At 41.5% G+C, this 24,696-nt stretch overlaps 1 protein-coding gene across 10 annotated transcripts in view; it reads left to right on the plus strand.

Moving 5' to 3' along the window:
• The window catches only part of LOC133577958 (calcium/calmodulin-dependent protein kinase type II subunit gamma-like), a 197,705-nt gene that overhangs the window by 23,578 nt on the left and 149,431 nt on the right, over window positions 1-24,696 (plus strand). The gene's annotated exons all lie outside the window — the stretch shown is intronic.

The raw sequence follows: 24,696 nt of genomic DNA on the forward strand, positions 1-24,696 counted from the left end.
CTATAAGTGACCGACGTCCGAGATCAAAACTGGGAATATAATCCCAGAGAAGGGGGGAAAAAACGGTCAGCTATTTTTAAGTTGAAGAAACAATATGATGAGGTTATATATACCGTATTTTTCGGAGCATAAGTCGCACCGGAGTATAAGTCGCACCTGCCGAAAATGCATAATAAAGAAGGGAAAAAAACACATAAGTCGCACTGGAGTATAAGTCGCATTTTTGGGCGAAATTTATTTGATAAAAGCCAACACCAAGAATAGACATTTGAAAGGCAATTTAAAATAAATAAAGAATAGTGAACAACAGGCTGAATAAGTGTACGTTATGAGGCATAAATAACCAACTGAGAACGTGCCTGGTATGTTAACGTAACATATTATGGTAAGAGTCATTCAAATAACTATAACATATAGAACATGCTATACGTTTATCATACACTCCTAATCGCTAAATCCCATGAAATCTTATACGTCTAGTCTCTTACGTGAATGAGCTAAATGTTATTTGATATTTTACGGTAGTGTGTTAATAATTTCACACATAAGTCGCACCCCCGGCCAAACTATGAAAAAAACTGCGACTTATAGTCCGAAAAATACGTTACATGCGTATATCCTACATAAACAATGTATGAATACTAGGGGTGTAACGGTACACACAAATTTCAGTCCGGTACGTACCTCGGTTTAGAGGTCACGGTTCGGTTCATTTTCGGTACAGTAAGAAAACAACAGAATATACATTTTTGGGTTATTTATTTTGCAAATTTGCTAAATCATCAACCAAAACTATTTTCTGAATGTTCTGGTCACCTGTTTCCACGCCAGCGTGAGCAGAATAACGTTGCCTGGCGTGGTAGTAGCTCAACATACCACCAATTTACAGCAAACTAAATTGAGACAGCGCCCCTGCTGTTTGGAGCCATGTAGTGCACCCCGTTTTTAGCCACAGTCGCTTTCCAGATGCAAGGGATCTACAACAATCATTCGCGCAGAGTGGACCGCTCTTAACCATTGATTAATCGGTACGCTGTTAGCTACTGTAGTAACACATTGCATTATGTTGCTGGTTAACTTCTTTTTACACCTGTGTGGCCGCTGTTGTGAAGCAGATTATTGCACACTTAATTCTAATTAAAGCTAGTGGTGTTATCATCAGTTTAATGCAATGGTTAGCTTCTTCTTACACTTGTTTGACGGCGCCAATTGCCTATGTGGCGACAGATTGATATACAGTGGACCCCGACTTAAACAAGTTGAAAAACTTATTGGGGTGTTACCATTTAGTGGTCAATTGTACGGAATATGTACTGTACTGTGCAATCTACTAATAAAAGTTTCAATCAATCAATAACCCAGTTTTACGAACAGAATTGGTGGTTGAAAGTTTATTTCTCCATAACAAACAAGATAAATATTAATGGCTTTTAGCCTTGACAAAAGTCTATTTTAGTTAGGCTCTGTACTCTTTGAACACAATATAAAGTGCTACTGTATATCAAACATAACAAGGGGGGATGGTTTAGGGTAAGGGTGGTAAATGGATCAACGTTCTCTTTATTATTAAGCCAGAATAACCTCTGTAGGCGCTGCTCTACTAACTCACGCACACACAGAAGTTCATTTTGTGCCCTCACAATCGATCAGAAATCACAAAAATCCTTAACATTAACGATATTGCATTTAAAGAGAGAGAAATCCAGTCTCATTACAATCAAAACTCACTGCGGTACGAAGCCTGCTCATACTTCTGAGCGCCATTCGTGTACTCCTCGCAAATGAGTTTTTTTTATTTAACTCCTCAGCAATTCCCTCCTTGTTTCCACGTTGGTCTGTCGTCTTTTTGGGAATCATACCGAGTTAGCAAAATGGACCCAAAAAATGCTGAGCCCTGCTTTTTGCCTGCCGTCGGGGCACAAAATAATTGAATAAATGAAGCGTTTGTACTTGATTGATTGATTGAGACTTTTATTAGTAGGTTGTACATTCCGTACAATTGACCACTAAATGGTAACACCCCAATAAGTTTTTCAACGTGTTTAAGTCGGGGTCCACTTAAATTGATTCATGATACAGATATATACTATCATCATAATACAGTCATCACACAAGATCATCACATTGAATTATTTACATTATTTACAATCCGGGGTGTGGAGGGGGGGGGGGGGGGGGGTGTGGTTGGGTTTGGTTGTTATCATCAGTCATCAACAATTGAGAACAGAGAAATGGATATTGACTTGGTAGGGGTTGTACGGTATATCAGTATTAGTATACTAACACGATACCAATGAATCATATTCGGTACTATACCGCCTCCAATTAATTAATTAATACATTTTTTGAACGGGCATGACGGAAGGTCGTCAGGTCGTGACATTGATGGTTTTAAGAGCAGAGGAGCATGTTCGGCAGTGCACAATCACAGAGTACTTACAAGCAGACAGTGTGTAGACAGAAAAAGAGAGAATGGATGCATTTTGGCTTAAAAAATAACAAAGGTGAAGCTATAACACTGAAACACCCTCAGGAAGAGGTGCTTTAGGACGTCTAGCCGCAGTCTGCAGTATTTTAGCTACTTCTAAATCACTAATCCTCGCCTCCATGGCGACAAATAAAGTGAGTTTCTGACAAGTATCATCCCTGCAGGACGAGGAATAGCTAAACATGCTTCACTACACACTGTAGCTCACCGGCGTCACAATGTAAACAAACGCCATGGGTGGATCTACACCTGGCATCCACTGTAATGATTCCAAGTACAGGAGCGTATCTAGTTGATACTACTATGATTACATCAATATTATTTCTCCTTTTATCCTTTAAAAAAAAAAAATCGTATATGTTTATAAACTCAGGAAATACGTCCCTGGACACATGAGGACTTAAATTATGATCAATGTATGATCCTGTAACGACTTGGTATCGGTTCGATACCCAAATTTGTGGTATCATCCAAAACTAGAGATGTCCGATAATGGCTTTTTTGCTGATATTCCGATATTGTCCAACTCTTAATTACCGATTCCGATATCAACCGATACCGATATATACAGTCGTGGAATGAACACATTATGCCTAATTTTGTTGTGATGCCCCGCTGGATGCATTAAACAATGTAACAAGGTTTTCCAAAATAAATTAACTCAAGTTATGGAAAAAAATGCCAACATGGCACTGCTCTATTTATTATTGACGTTTTTTAACATGCCTCAAAACAGCAGCTTGGAATTTGGGACATGCTCTCCCTGAGAGCATGAGGAGGTTGAGGTGGGCGGAGTTGAGGTGGGGGGTAGGGGGTAGCGGGGGTGTATATTGTAGCATCCCGGAAAAGTTAGTTCTGCAAGGGGTTCTGGGTATTTGTTCTGTTGTGTTACGGTGCGGATGTTCTCCCGAAATGAGTTTGTCATTCTTGTTTGGTGTGGGTTCACAGTGTGGCGCATATTTGTAACAGTGTTAAAGTTGTTTATACGGCCACCCTCAGTGTGACCTGTATGGCTGTTGACCAAGTATGCCTTCCATTCACTTGTGTGTGTGTAAAAGCCGTAGATATTATGTGACTGGGCCGGCACGCAAAGGCAGTGCCTTTAAGGTTTATTGGCGCTCTGTACTTCTCCCTGCGTCCGTGTACACAGCGGCCTTTTAAAAAGTCATACATTTTACTTTTTGATACCGACACCGATAATTTCCGATATTACATTTTAAAGCATTTATCGGCCGATAATATCAGCAGTCTGATATTATCGGACATCCCTAATCGAAATACATTTTGGCAGCGGTACCGAAATATTGGTATCGGGACAATACTAGTTTGGCTCAATCTAAAAGTTTGTAAATCCAAAATGTTTGCAAATAGAGGGTTTAGTAAATCGAGGTTTCACTATAATAATAATAAAATAAGGGACACACTGTTTTAAAGTCCCTTTGGTCATAAAGGTTGCATCCGACGTTGCAGGTGTATCCATACTTGCCAACCTTGAGACCTCCGATTTCGGGAGGTGGGGGGAGGGGTGGGCGTGGTCGGGGTGGGACGGGGGTGTGGTTGGGGGCGTGGCTAAACGGAGAGGAGTATATTTACAGCTAGAATTCACCAAGTCAAGTATTTCATATATATATAGATAATATATATATATATATAAATAATATATATGTATATATGTATATATGTATATGTGTATATATATATATATATATATATGTGTGTGTGTATATATATATATATATATATATATATATATATATATATAATAATAAATACTTGAATTTCAGTGTTCATTTATTTACACATATACACACACATAACACTCATCTACTCATTGTTGAGTTCAGGGTTGAATTGTCCATCCTTGTTCTATTCTCAGTCACTATTTTTCTAACCATGCTGAACACCCTCTCTGATGATGCATTGCTGTGTGGCACGCACAAAAGTGCTTTCATCAAATGCACTAGATGGCAGTATTGTCCTGTTTAAGAGTGTCACAACATTGCTGTTTACGGCAGACGAACTGCTTTACGGTAGACGAAAAACGTGACTGCTGTTGTTGTGTGTTGTTGCCGCGCTGGGAGGACGTTAATGAAACTGCCTAACAATAAACCCACATAAGAAACCAAGAACTCGCCCCCCACCATTCTACAGTTATAACGTGATTGGGCAGGTATGCTGTTTAAATTGTGGGTTAATACTCAAATAAAATATTTGTTATTATGGACCTGAGTTCGCCTGAATTTCGGGAGAAAATTTGTCCCGGGAGGTTTTCGGGAGAGGCGCTGAATTTCGGGAGTCTCCCGGAAAATCCGGGAGGGTTGGCAAGTATGGGTGTATCTAACCTTGTGTCCAGAGAGCGTGGCTTATAAAGGGGCGGGGTCATGGACGCACCCCAGGGGGCCAGAAGTCGACACAATGGAGTGGATGCAGAGTGCCAGTAGAGTAGTGCAGTGTGGGAGTGCACTGACGTGCACCTACATGCACGGCAAACACAAACATGTACGCTTCACCCAGCGACTTACTCGCAGGCAGGCGCTGCATGAGCAGGCATCCTGCCCGCGAGGATTTGACTGGAGTTTTTTTTTAGCCGGATGGGGCGTGAGTGACCTCACGCGTGGCCTGGTGGGTAAGTCGCTCAAAGCTCTGGTAAACACTGCAGTAATCTGAGGAGAGGGGAGGGGGGTGGGCAGCAAGGCGAAGGGAAGGAAAGGGAAGTGAGGTTACTTCTTTTATTTCTTTCTGTTTTGCTGTAGGATCTTCCTGCCCGCGGTTATTTAGGAGGTAGCTTCTGAGTGTAGACAGAAGACCAGCGGGGGATGATATGTACACATGCCCACAAGTCACAACATTACACACGTGCTCACAGAGCAAATGCTCTATCAAAAATGCTGCATAGTTTTTTTTAATTTATTCAAAAACCCTTATGTGGTATTACTAAGGAAGTTGCAATTTTACATGAAAACATATTTACTTATTTAAAAAAAAAACATTTTAAAAGAAGTAAGAAATAAAATAGTCCTATTTTTTACAAAAATAGTCATCTTAAAAGAAAAATAAAAGTCATAAAAATAATTAAATAGAGATGTCCGATAATACCGGACTGCCGATATTATCGGCCGATAAATGCTTTAAAACAGGGGTGCACATTACGTCCATCTCGGAGGGTGTGTCAGTCGATCGCCAGCCAGGCATTAAAAAAATAGTCCTAAAAATTCCATCCATCCATCCATCTTCTTCCGCTTATCCGAGGTCGGGTTGCGGGGGCAGCAGCCTAAGCAGGGAAGCCCAGACTTTCCTCTCCCCAGCCACTTCGTCCAGCTCCTCCCGGGGGATCCCGAGGCGTTCCCAGGCCAGCCGGGGACATAGTCTTCCCAACGTGTCCTGGGTCTTCCCCGTGGCCTCCTACCGGTCGGACGTGCCCTAAACACCTCCCGAGGGAGGCGTTCGGGTGGCATTGATAGGTGGTGGTCGGAGGGGCCGTTGGCGCAAATTGCAGCCACGCTTCCGTCAGTCTACCCCAGGGCAGCTGTGGCTATGAAAGTAGCTTACCACCACCAGGTGTGAATGAATGATGGGTTCTACATGTAAAGCGACTTTGGGTACTTAGAAAAGCGCTATATAAATCCCAGTTATAATTATTATTATTATTATTATTATCCTGACCAGATGCCCGAACCACCTCATCTGGCTCCTCTCCATGTGGAGGAGCAGTGGCTTTACTTTGAGCTCCCCCCGGTCCTAAAAATTTGCGATTATAAATCTTCACTATGACGTCACTTTCGTCACTTGATTGACATTCACGGCACCCGAGGGTCTTGTGAGATGACGCTGGCTGCTGCCAGCTCATTATTTAAAAAAAAATTACCGACAGGAAGGCGAGAAACATTTTTTATTTCAACAGACTCGCGCCATACCTGCCGTCAAAACTCCAAAGACCGACTGCACAGTTGCACAATAAAAGCTCAGCTTCATCCTGCCTGCGCTAACAAAATAAGAGTCTCAGAAAGCTGGCGTGCACAAGCTAGCAAGCTCCGGAGTTTGTCGCCAATGTATTTCTTGTAAAGTGTATACAAAAGAGTACGGAAGCTGGACAAATAAGATGCTAAAAACCAACCACTTTCATGTAGTCTTGGACAGAAAGGAGGACTTTTTTTCTCCTCCATTTGAAAATGCGGAGGTTATCATCACTACTGTCTGATTCCAATCAATGCAAGTCATCAGAATCAGGTAATACACCAACTTATATTCTTGTCTTCATGAAAGAAAGGAATCTATATGTGTTAAGCATGCTTGTATTATCTTTAAACACCTTTAACTTATTAACAATATTAACTATATGTGTTAAACATGCTTGTATTATCTTTAAACACCATTAACTTGTTAACAATATTAACTATATGTGTTAAACATGCTTGTATTATCTTTAAACACCTTTAACTTATTAACAATATTAACTATATGTGTTAAACATGCTTGTATTATCTTTAAACACCATTAACTTGTTAACAATATTAACTATATGTGTTAAACATGATTATATTATCATTAAACACCTTTAACTTGTTAACAATATTAACTATATGTGTTAAACATGCTTGTATTATCATTAAACACCTTTAACTTGTTAACAAAAACATATCTTTCATAAATAAGTAAATCTAAATTATATGTATGAATGAGGTAGATCCCCACGTTTGCTGTAAGTTGGTGGTATCAATTGAAAAGTACCTCTTCTGCAGAAAAAGTGTGGGCACCCCTGCTTTAAAATGTAATATCGGAAATTATCGGTATCTGTTTCAAAAAGTAAAATGTATGACTTTTTAAAACGCCGCTGTGTACACGGACGTAGGGAGAAGTACAGAGCGCCAATAAACCTTAAAGGCACTGCCTTTGCGTGCCGGCCCAGTCACAAGATAACTACGGCTATTACACACACACAAGTGAATGCAAGCATACTTGGTCAACAGCCATACAGGTCACACTAAGGGTGGCCGTATAAACAACTTTAATACTGTTACAAATATGCGCCACACTGTGAACCCACACCAAACAAGAATGACAAACACATTTCGGGAGAACATCTGCACCGTAACACAACAGAACAAATACCCAGAACCCCTTGCAGCACTAACTCTTCCAGGACGCTACAATATACACCCCCCGCTACCACCACACCCCGCCCACCTCGACTTGTTTAAGTCGGGGTCCACGTTAATCAATTCATGGTAAAGTTACATTGTTTAATGCATCCAGCGGGGCATCACAACAAAATTAGGCATAATAATGTGTTCATTCCACCACTGTGTATATCGGTATCGGTGGATATCGGAATGAGTAATTAAGAGTTGGACAATATCGGAATATCGGCAAAAAAGCCATTATCGGACATCTCTACTGCTGACTGCAGATGGATGTTAGCTGCTAGCTAGCTAGCCATGTCTTAAAGCACCTCTCCCTGAGGGCGTTTCAGTGTTGTAACTTGTCAGTTTTAGACCAAACTGCGTCCGTTCTCCCTTTTCTGTCTACGCACTGTGTCTGCTTGTAAGTACTCTGTGATTCTGCGCTGCCGAACATGCCCCTCTGCTCGTAAAACCAGCAATGTAACGACATGATGACGACCTGCCGTCATGCCCGTTAAAAAAATGAATTAATTGGAAACCAATACTTTTCAAACAGTATAGTATCGTTTTTGATTCATTAGTACCGCGATACTATACTAGTACTGGTATACCGTACAACCCTGGTAGTACCTCAACTTAGGAGCTTAATTGGTTCTGTGACGCAGCTCTTAACTGAAAACACTTGTATCTCAAATCAACATCGCCCATTTAATCGATGATTGGCCCCCAGAATGGCCCAATTTTAACACAAACTTTTAGATAATATTGTATGGAAACAATATAATAGAACTACTGTAATTTTATGAAATAATGTAGTAGTAATTAGAGATGTCCGATAATGGCTTTTTTGCCGATATTCCGATATTGTCCAACTCTAATTACCGATTCCGATATCAACCGTTACCGATATATACAGTCGTGGAATTAACACATTATTATGCCTAATTTAGTTGTGATGCCCCGCTGGATGCATTAAACAATGTAACAAGGTTTTCCCAAAATAATTAAACTCAAGTTATGGAAACAAATGCCAACATGGCACTGCTCTATTTATTATTGAAGTCACAAAGTGCATTATTTTTTTTAACATGCCTCAAAACAGCAGCTTGGAATTTGGGACATGCATGAGGAGGTTGAGGTAGGCGTGGTTGGGGGGGGGGAGTTAGTGCTGCAAGGGGTTTTGGGTATTGTTCTGTTGTGTTACGGTGCGGATGTTCTCCCGAAATGTGTTTGTCATTCTTATTTGGTGTGGGTTCACAGTGTGGCGCATATTTGTAACAGTGTTAAAGTTGTTTATACGGCCACCCTCAGTGTGACCTGTATGGCTGTTGACCAAGTATGTTTTGCATTCACTTGTGTGTGTGAAAAGCCGTAGATATTATGTGATCGGGCCGTCACGCAAAGGCAGTGCCTTTAAGGCACGCCCCCAATATTGTTGTCTGGGTGGAAATTCGGGAGAATGGTTGCCCCGGGAGATTTTCGGGAGGGGCACTGAAATTCGGGAGTCTCCCGGGAAAATTGGGAGGGTTGGCAAGTACGACTGGGATACGCAACTGCTCTGTACATCTCCCTACATCCGTGTACAGCGGCGTTTTAAAAAGTCATAAATGTTACTTTTTGAAACCGATACCGATAATTTCCGATATTACATTTTAAAGCATTTATCGGCCGATAATATCGGCAGTCAGATATTATCGGACATCTCTAAATATAATAGAACTACTGTAATTTTATGAAATGTAGTAGTAATATACAAAATTTACATTGGAGGGCAGTATTTCCGATTTGCTTCTCCGTCAAACACACCATCAGCGGCTTCTCCATATTTTAACGGATGAATGTCCGCCTTCTTTAGATATCATTTGAACGTCCTTTGCTGGCTCCTTCTCGCGTCTGTGTGGCGCAGACTAGTGGCGCTTCACCGAGTCTACTACACAAAACACCTACGTTTCCGTAGCAACCATGTTTTTGATTTATTTCTTAAATTCAATGAACATCTTCAACTTTTTCTTCTCAGCACTATCATTCACACTCACTTTCTTCCTTCCCATGGTGGAAAAAAACATTGTCGATTTCTAGTTGCTCGCGAGTCAGACATTAGTTAAAATTCTTTCAGTTTAATCATCATTTTGCTGTCATTTTTTTCAGTGTTTGTCCCTCATAGTCCTTTCTTGCAGACGGGATAGCATTTATTAGCTGAAGACCCACAGGACACGTACTGTACGAAGCAAGAATTCACTGTTAATTACGGAATTAGGGACCGTCCACAAATTACCGTCACCTCCCACGTTATTCGAGTACTCTGCACTCACGCTTTTGGGCACAGCGTTGCCCAAAAGTGGATCATAAGATCGTCCGTGGTGTAAGATGGCTGCGGGGCCCGCCCCCTGGCGAGGCAGATGGCCAATTAGAGAGCAGCAGGAAGTGGCGGTGTAATTACCCTCCATCCCTCGCTTTTCCTGTCGTCTTCCAGCACGCTCGCGCACCAAACAAATGGGGGGAGATTGAATGAATTAGTGAGTGGTGCAGTGACACTGCACCATGCAGGGCAGATGGGCCACACACACACACACACACACACACACACACACACACACACATACAGGTTATCATTTGGAATGGGGACCAAGTTTGTGATCAAGACTTGTGAGGACCACCCTTTCTACAGGTTGTGGAGGCATAAAAAAATTGGTGTAAAATGTCCACTGCCCAGTTAGTAATAATAATAATACCTGGGATTTATATAGCGCTTTTCTAAGTACCCAAAGTCGCTTTACATGTAGAACCCATCATTCATTCACACCTGGTGGTGGTAAGCTACTTTCATAGCCACAGCTGCCCTGGGGTAGACTGACGGAACAGTTAGCTCATACACGTCTTTAAATCTCTGGATTGATGAAGTAATGTGCTGATCATTCTTACTGGGGACCCTGGGGGAAAAGAGTTAATATGGTAAATGGGGACCAAATTTAAATATCCATCCATCCATCCATCTTCTTCCGCTTATCCGAGGTCGGGTCGCGGGGGCAGCAGCCTAAGCAGGGAAGCCCAGACTTCCCTCTCCCCAGCCACTTCGTCCAGCTCTTCCTGTGGGATCCCGAGGCGTTCCCAGGCCAGCCGGGAGACATAGTCTTCCCAACGTGTCCTGGGTCTTCCCCGCGGCCTCCTACCGGTCGGACGTGCCCTAAACACCTCCCTAGGGAGGTGTTCGGGTGGCATCCTGACCAGATGCCCGAACCACCTCATCTGGCTCCTCTCGATGTGGAGGAGCAGCGGCTTTACTTTGAGCTCCTCCTGGATGGCAGAGCTTCTCACCCTATCTCTAAGGGAGAGCCCCGCCACTCGGCGGAGGAAACTCATTTCGGCCGTGATCTTGTCCTTTCGGTCATGACCCAAAGCTCATGACCATAGGTGAGGATGGGAACGTAGATCGACCGGTAAATTGAGAGCTTTGCCTTCCGGCTCAGCTCCTTCTTCACCTCAACGGACCGATACAGCGTCCGCATTACTGAAGACGCCGCACCGATCCGCCTGTCGATCTCACGATCCACTCTTCCCTCACTCGTGAACAAGACTCCGAGGTACTTGAACTCCTCCACTTGGGGCAAGATCTCCTCCCCAACCCGGAGATTGCACTCCACCCTTTTCCGGGCGAGAACCATGGACTTGGACTTGGAGGTGCTGATTCTCATCCCAGTCGCTTCACACTCAGCTGCGAACCGATCCAGTGAGAGCTGAAGATCCTGGCCAGATGAAGCCATCAGAACCACATCATCTGCAAAAAGCAGAGACCTAATCCTGCAGCCACCAAACCGGATCTTCAACGCCTTGACTGCGCCTAGAAATTCTGTCCATAAAAGTTATGAACAGAATCGGTGACAAAGGGCAGCCTTGGCGGAGTCCGACCCTCACTGGAAACGTGTCCGACTTACTGCCGGCAATGCGGACCAAGCTCTGGCACTGATCATACAGGGAGCGGACCGCCACAATCAGACAGTCCGATACCCCATACTCTCTGAGCACTCCCCACAGGACTTCCCGAGGGACACGGTCGAATGCCTTCTCCAAGTCCACAAAACACATGTAGACTGGTTGGGCAAACTCCCATGCACCCTCAAGGACCCTGCCGAGAGTATAGAGCTGGTCCACAGTTCCACGACCAGGACGAAAACCACACTGTTCCTCCTGAATCCGAGGTTCGACTATCCGGCGTAGCCTCCTCTCCAGTACACCTGAATAGACCTTACCGGGAAGGCTGAGGAGTGTGATCCCACGATAGTTAGAACACACCCTCTGGTTCCCCTTCTTAAAGAGAGGAACCACCACCCCGGTCTGCCAATCCAGTGGTACCGTCCACGATGTCCAAATTTAAATAATTTTGCAAAATTCACACAAATTTGTATTTGACTACTGAGGACCATTTAAAATAAAATAAAATAAAATAAAATAAAATAAAAAAAAAAATAAAAAAAATCCTATTAAATATGACATGATGGTCAGAATACAGCACTACAGCTGTCCTCTTATAGGAAGTTTCACCACTTAAATGTTAAAGGGGAACATTATCACTAGACCTTTGTAAGCGTCAATATATACCTTGATGTTGCAGAAAAAAGACCATATATTTTTTTAACCGATTTCCGAACTCTAAATGGGTGAATTTTGGCGAATTAAACGCCTTTCTATTATGCGCTCTCTGAGCGATGACGTCACAACGGGAAGCAATCCGCCATTTTCTCAAACACCGAGTCAAATCAGCTCTGTTATTTTCCGTTTTTTCGACTGTTTTCCGTACCTTGGAGACATCATGCCTCGTCGGTGTGTTGTCGGAGGGTGTAACAACACGAACAGGGACGGATTCAAGTTGCACCAGTGGCCCAAAGATGCGAAAGTGGCAAGAAATTGGACGTTTGTTCCGCACACTTTACCGAGGAAAGCTATGCTACGACAGAGATGGCAAGAATGTGTGGATATCCTGCGACACTCAAAGCAGATGCATTTCCAACTGGACTGGACAGATCAGCTTTCAGGAAAAGAGAGCGGATGAGGGTATGTCTACAGAATATATTAATTGATGAAAACTGGGCTGTCTGCACTCTCAAAGTGCATGTTGTTGCCAAATGTATTTCATATGCTGTAAACCTAGTTCATAGTTGTTAGTTTCCTTTAATGCCAAACAAACACATACCAATCGTTGGTTAGAAGGCGATCGCCGAATTCGTCCTCGCTTTCTCCCGTGTCGCTGGCTGTCGTGTCGTTTTCGTCGGTTTCGCTTGCATACGGTTCAAACCGATATGGCTCAATAGCTTCAGTTTCTTCTTCAATTTCGTTTTCGCTACCTGCCTCCACACTACAACCATCCGTTTCAATACATGCGTAATCTGTTGAATCGCTTAAGCCGCTGAAATCCGAGTCTGAATCCGAGCTAATGTCGCTATAAACTTGCTGTTCTATCCGCCATGTTTGTTTGTGTTGGCATCACTGTGTGACGTCACAGGAAAATGGACGGGTGTTTATAACGATGGTTAAAATCAGGCACTTTGAAGCTTTTTTTAGGGATATTGCGTGATGGGTAAAATTTTGAAAAAAACTTCGAAAAATAAAATAAGCCACTGGGAACTGATTTTTAATGGTTTTAACCCTTCTGAAATTGTGATAATGTTCCCCTTTAAAGCAAATCCTACATCTTCTGTGACATTACTGAAAACTGCTATTTAACAGTAATGAAGTTGTCTGTAGAAGGATGGAACATTCTGAATGTCAATCATACTTTAAGGCAGACCCGGGCAAATTAAGGCCCGGGGGGCCACATGCGGCCCGTTAAGCATTTCAATCTGGCCCGCCAGACATTCCCAAATAATTTTTTTAGATCTTTAAGATGTAAAGGGTACCTGCCATTATGATGTGCAGTGATGTTTTCTAATGACCGTAAGTCTTCAACTATACAAAGTATTTCAATGGTTGGAATCTGCACTTTTGGATGATATACTAGTTACTATGATAATTAATTAGTTACTATGGTAATCTAAGTCACAGCAGCTCAGACGAGGCACCAAGCAGGGGTGGGGAGCGTTTGCACAGAGTGTCAGCCTGAAATGTGGGTGTCAGGGACAGACGTGGAAGGAGATTTTCACAACAAACTTCTAAAGCTTAGTTATACATCAGATTGTATATTGTATTTTTACCCTTTGCGTTCATATTTCGCTGTTTGTCGCATTTAGCTTGATTGTAAAATATGTCGATCGAGTGGCGGTGTGACGTTCTTATGTTGTCAATATTCAGTGTTTTATTGTTCATAGAAAAATTTAAAATTCCATTCCGTTTTCTAAGGCGGTCTGTCAAAACGTTTTTAGCATTCAATCAGACATTATTGTGAGGTTCTGTATTAGTGTTCCTAAAAATAGATATACCGGCCCCCAGACACTTTTTTTTTCTCTAAATGTGGCCCCCCGAGTCAAAATAGTTGCCCAGGCCTGCTTTAATGTAATAATGTTTAAAACTTAAAAAAGCTTAAAAATCACTTAGGCATCTTTAGAATGGATCTGACTATCATTTAAAAAGGTTTCCCTTTATGGGACCTGTTTTTTTGTCCCCATACCATCAGAGGTCCCCTAAAGCAGTGGTCCCCAACCCATACTTGCCAACCCTCCCGGATTTTCCGGGAGACTCCCGAAATTCAGCGCCTCTCCAGAAAACCTCCCGGGACAAATTTTCTCCCGAAATTCAGGCGGAGCTGGAAGCCACGCCCCCTCCAGCTCCATGCGGACCTGAGTGACGTCAGGTGCGCAACACCGCGTAAATCGTTGGCCAACCAAAAAGTAACCCCAGTACGCTATAGCCAACATTCACCAGGAGATGGCAACAGACAAACATAGATCACTATTACATTCCTCCCCTTTTAGAAATGTATAGAAGTTACTCAAAATAAATAAACAACCCAACCAAAAAATGCAGCAGCTCAATTAAAAAACTGTACTTAAGCCACATTCTTTTCTCTTTTTTTTTTTTAGAACTGAACTCTTAACCCTCATTTGTAAAAAAATAACATGCTTATTATACAAACAGTATTTGTACACCTTTAACACAGATTTTTATACTGTCTTCAGAGATTCAGTTTTTTTGGTGGTACTCGAAACCTTTCTGGGTACCTGCAAAAGGGTGTTCAGCATGGTTGGAAAAATAGTGACAGAGAATAGAACAAGGATGGACAATTCAACCCTTAACTCAACAATGAGTAGATGAGTGTTATGTGTGTGTATACGTGTAAATAAATGAACACTGAAATTCAAGTATTTCTTTTATTTATATATATATATATATATATATATATATATATATATATATATATATATATATATATATATATATATATATATATATATATATAATATATACAGGTAAAAGCCAGTAAATTAGAATATTTTGAAAAACTTGATTTATTTCAGTAATTGCATTCAAAAGGTGTAACTTGTACATTATATTTATTCATTGCACACAGACTGATGCATTCAAATGCTTATTTCATTTAATTTCGATGATTTGAAGTGGCAACAAATGAAAATCCAAAATTCCGTGTGTCACAAAATTAGAATATTACTTAAGGCTAATACAAAAAAGGGATTTTTAGAAATGTTGGCCAACTGAAAAGTATGAAAATGAAAAATATGAGCATGTACAATACTCAATACTTGGTTGGAGCTCCTTTTGCCTCAATTACTGCGTTAATGCGGCGTGGCATGGAGTCGATGAGTTTCTGGCACTGCTCAGCTGTTATGAGAGCCCAGGTTGCTCTGATAGTGGCCTTCAACTCTTCTGCGTTTTTGGGTCTGGCATTCTGCATCTTCATTTTCACAATACCCCACAGATTTTCTATGGGGCTAAGGTCAGGGGAGTTGGCGGGCCAATTTAGAACAGAAATACCATGGTCCGTAAACCAGGCACGGGTAGATTTTGCGCTGTGTGCAGGCACCAAGTCCTGTTGGAACTTGAAATCTCCATCTCCATAGAGCAGGTCAGCAGCAGGAAGCATGAAGTGCTCTAAAACTTGCTGGTAGACGGCTGCGTTGACCCTGGATCTCAGGAAACAGAGTGGACCGACACCAGCAGATGACATGGCACCCCAAACCATCACTGATGGTGGAAACTTTACACTAGACTTCAGGCAACGTGGATCCTGTGCCTCTCCTGTCTTCCTCCAGACTCTGGGACCTCGATTTCCAAAGGAAATGCAAAATTTGCATGGTTGGGTGATGGTTTGGGGTGCCATGTCATCTGCTGGTGTCGGTCCACTCTGTTTCCTGAGATCCAGGGTCAACGCAGCCGTCTACCAGCAAGTTTTAGAGCACTTCATGCTTCCTGCTGCTGACCTGCTCTATGGAGATGGAGATTTCAAGTTCCAACAGGACTTGGCGCCTGCACACAGCGCAAAATCTACCCGTGCCTGGTTTACGGACCATGGTATTTCTGTTCTAAATTGGCCCGCCAACTCCCCTGACCTTAGCCCCATAGAAAATCTGTGGGGTATTGTGAAAAGGAAGATGCAGAATGCCAGACCCAAAAACGCAGAAGAGTTGAAGGCCACTATCAGAGCAACCTGGGCTCTCATAACACCTGAGCAGTGCCAGAAACTCATCGACTCCATGCCACGCCGCATTAACGCAGTAATTGAGGCAAAAGGAGCTCCAACCAAGTATTGAGTATTGTACATGCTCATATTTTTCATTTTCATACTTTTCAGTTGGCCAACATTTCTAAAAATCCCTTTTTTGTATTAGCCTTAAGTAATATTCTAATTTTGTGACACACGGAATTTTGGATTTTCATTTGTTGCCACTTCAAATCATCAAAATTAAATGAAATAAACATTTGAATGCATCAGTCTGTGTGCAATGAATAAATATAATGTACAAGTTACACCTTTTGAATGCAATTACTGAAATAAATCAAGTTTTTCAAAATATTCTAATTTACTGGCTTTTACCTGTATATATGAAATACTTGACTTGGTGAATTCTAGCTGTAAATATACTCCTCCCCTCTTAGCCTCGCCCCCGACCACGCCCCCCCCTCCCCCCCTCCACCTCCCGAAATCGGAGGTCTCAAGGTTGGCAAGTATGCCCCAACTACCGGGCCGTGGATCGATTGGTACCGGGCCGCACAAGAAATACTTTTTTTTTTTTAAATTTTTTAAAAATTACAAAAATTCTTAAATCAACAAAAAACACAAGATACACTTACAATTCGTGCACCAACCCAAAAAACCTCCCTCCCCCATTTACACTCATTCACACTCATACGCACTCATTCGCACAAAAGGGTTGTTTCCTTCTGTTATTAATATTTCTGGTTCCTACATTATATATCAATATATATCAATACAGTCTGCAGGGTTACAGTCCGTAAGCACACATGATTGTATTTTTTTTATGACAAAAAAAACCCCAAAAAACCCTCCTTCCCCTGGTGCGTGGGACAAATTTTCAAGCGTTGACCGGTCCGCAGTAACAAAAAGGCCCTAAAGGTATGTAAACAGAGCGATGTCCCCATTAAGTAAGCATTGCCAGAACACACACACACACACACACACACACACAGAGGAGAGCTTGTGATCCTCTTCTCGCAAATGCACGCTGCATGTAATCTCTCCTTTTCGCTGTCTGTCTCTGCGTCCTGCGTCAGAGGCGTAATAAGAAGGTACAGGTCTCTCCCTCATTCTCCGGCATTCCTCCCTGGGGTGGCGAAAGGGGCTCATCTTTACACCTTGCAGGGGAAAAAGCGCAGAAATGAACTCCAAAACGGCAAACTGCGGCTTTAAAATGTTTCTGACATCGCAACAGGTTGGGTAGAAAAGCCACATGACAGCTGAGGAGAAGGTGGAGGAGGAGGGGAGGGTTCTTTGTTGTTGTTTTGTCTGTCATGTTCTCTTCTTATGCTGTCACATATTTTGTCGCATTCCTTGTCGGCCCAGGTGATCAGCACCGGAATGTGAATTATGTCCGCAGTGACGAGATGAATGCAAATGTTCTGGTCTCTATGGCGGTGCATTTAGCTGCACCGTCGTGCGACAACCTGCGTTCATACGGGATCCGGTTACCTACCGCGTGTCACCTCCGACCTCAGCTACATGGTTTCGTGGTACCTTGGCCGGGGTACCAAGAAGAAGTGCGCTCCTGTTCCGATCAACAACACATACTAACTACCTGGGCTTGCAGCGGTACTTGGGTTTGTGGTCAAATTGTCGTGCTACGCTGTAGAGGAGGACCAAGTTCTTATTAATTAGGAGCAGGAAATACAAAACCCAAAGCCAGTGAAGTTCGCACATTGCGTCAATGGTAAATAAAAACAGAATACAATGATTTGCAAATCGTATTTGCAATTGAATAGACTGCAAAGACAAGATATTTAATGTTCGAACTGAGAAACATCATTTCTGTCTTAGAAATAAAATACAGATTAGGGATGTCCGATAATATCGGACTGTCTATTATTGGCCGATAAATGCTTTAGAATGTAATATCGGAAATTATCGTTATCTGTTTCAAAATTATTGGTATCATTTCAAAAAGTAAAATTTATGACTTTTTAAGACTCCACTGTGTACACGGACGCAGGGAGAAGTAGAGAGCGCCTATAAACCTTAAAGGGGAACATTATCACAATTTCAGAAGGGTTAAAACCATTAAAAATCAGTTCCCAGTGGCTTATTTTATTTTTCGAAGTTTTTTTCAAAATTTTACCCATCACGCAATATCCCTAAAAAAGAAAGCTTCAAAGTGCCTGATTTTAACCACCCGTCCATTTTCCTGTGACGTCACATAGTGATGCCAATACAAACAAACATGGCGGATAGAACAGCAAGCTATAGCGACATTAGCTCGGATTCAGACTCGGATTTCAGCGGCTTAAGCGATTCAATAGATTACGCATGTATTGAAACGGATGGTTGTAGTGTGGAGGCAGGTAGCGAAAACGAAATTGAAGAAGAAACTGAAGCTATTGAGCAGAGGTGGGTAGTAACGCGCTACATTTACTCCGTTACATCTACTTGAGTAACTTTTGGGATAAATTGTACTTCTAAGAGTAGTTTTAATGCAACATACTTTTACTTTTACTTGAGTATATTTATAGAGAAGAAACGCTACTTTTACTCCGCTACTTTTATCTACATTCAGCTCGCTACTCGCTACTAATTTTTATCGATCTGTTAATGCACGCTTTGTTTGTTTTGGTCTGTCAGACAGACCTTCATAGTGCCTGCGTTTCAACAAATACAGTCACTGGTGACGTTCACTCCGTTCCACCAATCAGATGCAGTCACTGGTGACGTTGGACCAATCAAACAGAGCCAGGGGTCACATGACCTGACTTAAACAAGTTGAAAAACATATTGGGGTGTTACCATTTAGTGGTCAATTGTACGGAATATGTACTGTACTGTGCAATCTACAAATACAAGTTCCAATCAATCAATCAAAAGTGTGAAGGAAAAAAGACCCTTTTTTATTTCGACCGTACACCCCGTCAAAAGCCTGAAGACTGACTGCACAGTTCCTGTCTTCACAATAAAAGTGCCGCTCCATCGCGCCTGCGCTTTCAAAATAAGAGTCTCCGAAAGCCTGCGCAAACAAGCTAGCAAGCTACGGAGTTTGCCGCCAATGTATTTCTTGTAAAGTGTATAAAAACGAATATGGAAGCTGGACAAATAAGATGCCAAAAACCAACCACTTTCATGTGGTATTAGACAGAAAGGAGGCACTTTCTCCTCCATTTGAAAACGTGGACGTTTGTCATCACTACTGTCTGATTACAATCAATGCAAGTCATCAGAATCAGGTAATACACCAACTTATATTCTTGTCTTCATGAAAGAAAGCAATCTATATGTGTTAAACATGCTTGAATTATCTTTAAACACCTTTAACATGTAAACAAAAACGGCAAAAAAAATTATATACTGTATATATCAATGTATGTGTATATATATATATATATATATATATATATATATATATATATATATATATATATATATATATATATATATATATATATATGTATGTATATATATATATATATATATATATATATATATATATATATATATATATATGTGTATATATGTATATATATATATGTGTATATATGTATATATATATATATATGTATATATGTGTGTGTATATATATATGATATGTGTGTGTATGTTACTCATCAGTAACTCAGTACTTGAGTAGTTTTTTTACAACATACTTTTTACTTTTACTCAAGTAAATATTTGGGTGACTACTCCTTACTTTTACTTGAGTAATAAATCTCTAAAGTAACAGTACTCTTACTTGAGTACAATTTCTGGCTACTCTACCCACCTCTGCTATTGAGCCATATCGGTTTGAACCGTATGCAAGCGAAACTGACGAAAACGACACGACAGCCAGCGACACGGGAGAAAGCGAGGACGAATTCGGCGATCGCCTTCTAACCAACGATTGGTATGTGTTTGTTTGGCATTAAAGGAAACTAACAACTATGAACTAGGTTTACAGCATATGAAATACATCTGTCAACAACATGCACTTTGAGAGTGCAGACAGCCCAATTTTCATCAATTAATATATTCTGTAGACATACCCTCATGTCAGCAGGCCAGGGAAGCTAGGGTCGATATTCTTCTCTTGATCATCTTCGGTGGCATAAGGGACGGTGTGAGCCAAGACATCCAGGGGGTTTAGCTCTCTCGTCTGCGGGAACAAACTGCCGCCATTGCTTGCCGTGCTACCGAGGTCCTTTGTCCCTGAATTGCTCACACACTCCGGCAGATTCAATGGGGGTCTGGCGGCAGATTTCTTTGACTTTATCGTTGGAAATGCATCTGCTTTGAGTGTCGCAGGATATCCACACATTCTTGCCATCTCTGTCGTAGCATAGCTTTCGTCGGTAAAGTGTGCGGAACAAACGTCCAATTTCTTGCCACTTTCGCATCTTTGGGCCACTGGTGCAACTTGAATCCGTCCCTGTTCGTGTTGTTACACCTTCCGACAACACACCGACGAGGCATGATGTCTCCAAGGTACGGAAAACAGTCGAAAAAACGGAAAATAACAGAGCTGATTTGACTCGGTGTTTGAGAAAATGGCGGATTGCTTCCCGATGTGACGTCACAACGTCACGTCATCGCTCCGAGAGCGAATAATAGAAAGGCGTTTAATTCGCCAAAATTCACCCATTTAGAGTTCGGAAATCGGTTAAAAAAATATATGGTCTTTTTTCTGCAACATCAAGGTATATATTGACGCTTACATAGGTCTGGTGATAATGTTCCCCTTTAATGTTCGAACTGAGAAACATCATTTCTGTCTTAGAAATAAAATACAGATTAGGGATGTCCGATAACATCGGACTGTCGATATTATTGGCCGATAAATGCTTTAGAATGTAATATCGGAAATTATCGGTATCGGTTTCAAAATTATTGGTATCGGTTTCAAAAAGTAAAATGTATGACTTTTTAAGACTCCACTGTGTACACGGAGGTAGGGAGAAGTACAGAGCGCCAATAAACCTTAAAGGCACTGCCTTTGCGTGCCGGCCCAATCACATATCTACAGCTTTTCACACACACACACACACACACACACACACACACACACACACACACACACACAAGTGAATGCCACGCATACTTGGTCAACAGCCATACAGGTCACACTGAGGGTGGCCGTATACACAACTTTAACACTGTTACAAACATGCGCCACACTGTAAACCCACACCAAAAAATTTCGGGAGAACATCCGCACCGTAACACAACATGAACACAACAGAACAAATACCCAGAACCCCTTGCAGCACTAACTCTTCCGGGACGCTACAATATACAGCCCCCGCTACCCCCCGCCTCAACCTCAAATTCCAAGCCGCTGTTTTGAGGCATGTTAAAAAAGATAATGCACTCTGTGACTTCAATAATAAATATGGCAGTGCCATGTTGGCATTTTTTTTCCATAACTTGAGTTGATTTATTTTGGGAAAACCTTGTTACATTGTTTAATGCATCCAGCAGGGAATCACAACAAAATTAGGCATAATAATGTGTTAATTCCATGACTGTATACATCTGTATCGGTTGATATCGGAATCGGTAAGTAAGAGTTGGACAATATCGGCAAAAAAAGCCATTATCGGACATCTTTAATCTACACTTCTGTTAAAATGTAATAATCACTTATTCTTCTGTTTGATACTTTACATTAGTTTTGGATGATACCACAAATTTGGGTATCTATCCGATACCAAGTAGTTATAGGATCCTACAATGGTCATATTCAAAGTCCTCTTGTGTCCAGGGAAGTATTTCCTGAGTTTATAAACAAACTATAAATGAAAAAAAAAAAGATTTTGTGATGATTAAAAACATCGATGTAATCATAGCATCGACTAGATACGCTTCTGTACTTGGTATCATTACAGTGGATGTCATGTGTAGATCCATCCCTTGGCGTTTGTTTACGTTGTGACGCCGGTGAGCTATTGTATCGTCCTACGGTGTGTAGTGAAGCATGTTTAGCTATTCCTCGTCCTGCAGGGATGATACTTGTAAGAAACTCACTTTATTTGTCGCCATGGAGGCGAGGATTAGTGATTTAGAAGTAGCTAAAAAACTGCAGACTGCGGATGGACTTTAGCCGCTAGCTTGCTAGCCATGTCTTAAAGCACCTCTTCCTGAGGGTGTTTCAGTGTTATAACTTCACCTTTATCTTCAGTTTTTAAGCCAAAATGCGTCCATTCTCCCTTTTCTGTCTACACACTGTGTCTGCTTGTAAGTACTCTGTGATTGTGCGCTGCGGAACATGCCCCTCGTAAACCAGCAATGACACGACGGGGGGACGGAGTGGGGGACCGGTACTTTTTTAGAGGCGGTATCGTACCGAATACGATTCATCAACTATACTAATACCGGTGTACCGTACAACCCGAGCGCCTTCACTAGCCATGACTACTAGGAACCAAAGGCTGGGCCGCATTGTCGGCTTTTAGCCACCCTCTCTGGTCTTGTGGAGGTGCGTAGCAAAAGTGAAGTGAATTATATTTATATAGCGCTTTCTCTAGTGCAGTGATTCTCAAATGGGGGTACGCGTACCCCTGGGGGTACTTGAAGGTATGCCAAGGGGTACGTGGAATTTTTTAAAAATATTCTAAAAATAGCAACAATTCAAAAATTCTTTATAATTATATTGAATAATACTTCAACAAAATATGAATGTTGGTTCATAAACTGAACATCAAATCAAGTAGGCTATTCCATTCATTACAATGCAACAATGCAATATTCAGTGTTGACAGCTAGATTTTTTTGTGGACATGTTCCATAAATATTGATGTTAAAGATTTCTTTTTTTGTGAAGAAATGTTTAGAATTAAGTTCATCAATCCAGATGGATCTCTATTACAATCCTCAAAGAGGGCACTTTAAGTTCTGTGTGTAGAAATCTTTATTTATAATTGAATCACTTGTTTATTTTTCAACAAGTTTTTAGTTATTTTTATATCTTTTTTTCCAAATAGTTCAAGAAAGACCACTACAAATGAGCAATATTTTTGCACTGTTATACAATTTAATAAATCAGAAACTGATGACATAGTGCTGTATTTTACTTCTTTATCTCTTTTTTTTTTCAACCAAAAATGCTTTGCTCTGATTAGGGGGTACTTGAATTAAAAAAATGTTCACAAGGGGGTACATCACTGAAAAAAGGTTGAGAACCACTGCTCTAGTGACTCCAAGCACTTTTACATAGTGAAACCCAATATCTAATTTACATTTTTAAACCAGTGTGGGTGGCACTGGGAGCAGGTGGGTAAAATGTCTTGCCCAAGGACACAACGGCAGTAACTAGGATGGCGGAAGCGGGGATCGAACCTGGAACCCTTAAGTTGCTGGCACGGCCACTCTACCAACCGAGTTATACAGCAAAATGTACACCTTGTGCCTCACTTTTAATGTGTACTGTTTACGTACAAATACATGATCGTTATGTCTCCTGTAATGGAACAACTTATTCATAATAATAATAGATTTTATTTGTAAAAAGCACTTTATATTGAGCAAACAACCTCAAAGTGCTACAGTGTATTAAAATAATAATAATAATAATAATAATAAAAAGATAATAAAAATAAATACAAATAAAAACTAGAACAGCCTAATAGTTGGAACTACCGTATTTTTCGGACTATAAATCGCAGTTTTTTTCATAGTTTTGCCAAGGGTGCGACTTATAATCAGGAGCGACTTATGTGTGAAATTATTAACACATTAGCGTAAAATATCAAATAATATTATTTAGCCCATTCACGTAAGAGACTAGACCAGGGGTCGGCAACCTTTACCAGTCAAAGAGCCATTTTGACCAGTTTCACAAATTATAGAAAACAATGAGAGCCGCAAAATTTTTTGGAAATTTTAAATGAAATAACACTGCATACAAAGTTTTTTTTTTTGCTTTGTGCTATGTATAAACCAGGGGTCTCAGATACACTGCCCACACTTTTATGTGGAATTTTAAAGCTAGTGCGGCACGCGGGTTCTAAACGAATGGCTCAGCGTCGTGCGTGCCGTGATGGTACAGTATATAGCACCCACTAAAGCCAGTGTGCCTGATCAGCCACACGTTGTATGGGGCTTCCGTTTGCTCACATAGGTGACAGCAAGGCATACTTGCTCAACAACGACACAGGTCACACTGACGGTGGCGGTATAAAAAAACCAACTTTAACACTCTTACTAATAATGCGCCACACTGTGAACCCACACCAAACAAGAATGACAAACAAATTTCGGGAGAACATCTGCACCGTAACACAACATAAACACAACAGGACAAATACCCAGAATCCCATGCGGCCCTAACTCTTCTGGGATACATTATACACCCCCCGCTACCAAACCCCGCCCACCTCAACCGACGCACAGAGAGAGAGGGGTGGGGGTGATGTGTGAGGGAGCAGGGTTGGGGTGGGGGCGGGGTTTGGTGGTAGCAAGGGTGTATAATGTAGCCCGGAAGAGTCAGGGCTGCATGGGATTCTGGGTGT

The sequence above is a fragment of the Nerophis lumbriciformis genome, linkage group LG39 (genome assembly GCF_033978685.3).
Source record: "Nerophis lumbriciformis linkage group LG39, RoL_Nlum_v2.1, whole genome shotgun sequence".
Taxonomy (NCBI): Eukaryota; Metazoa; Chordata; class Actinopteri; order Syngnathiformes; family Syngnathidae; genus Nerophis; species Nerophis lumbriciformis.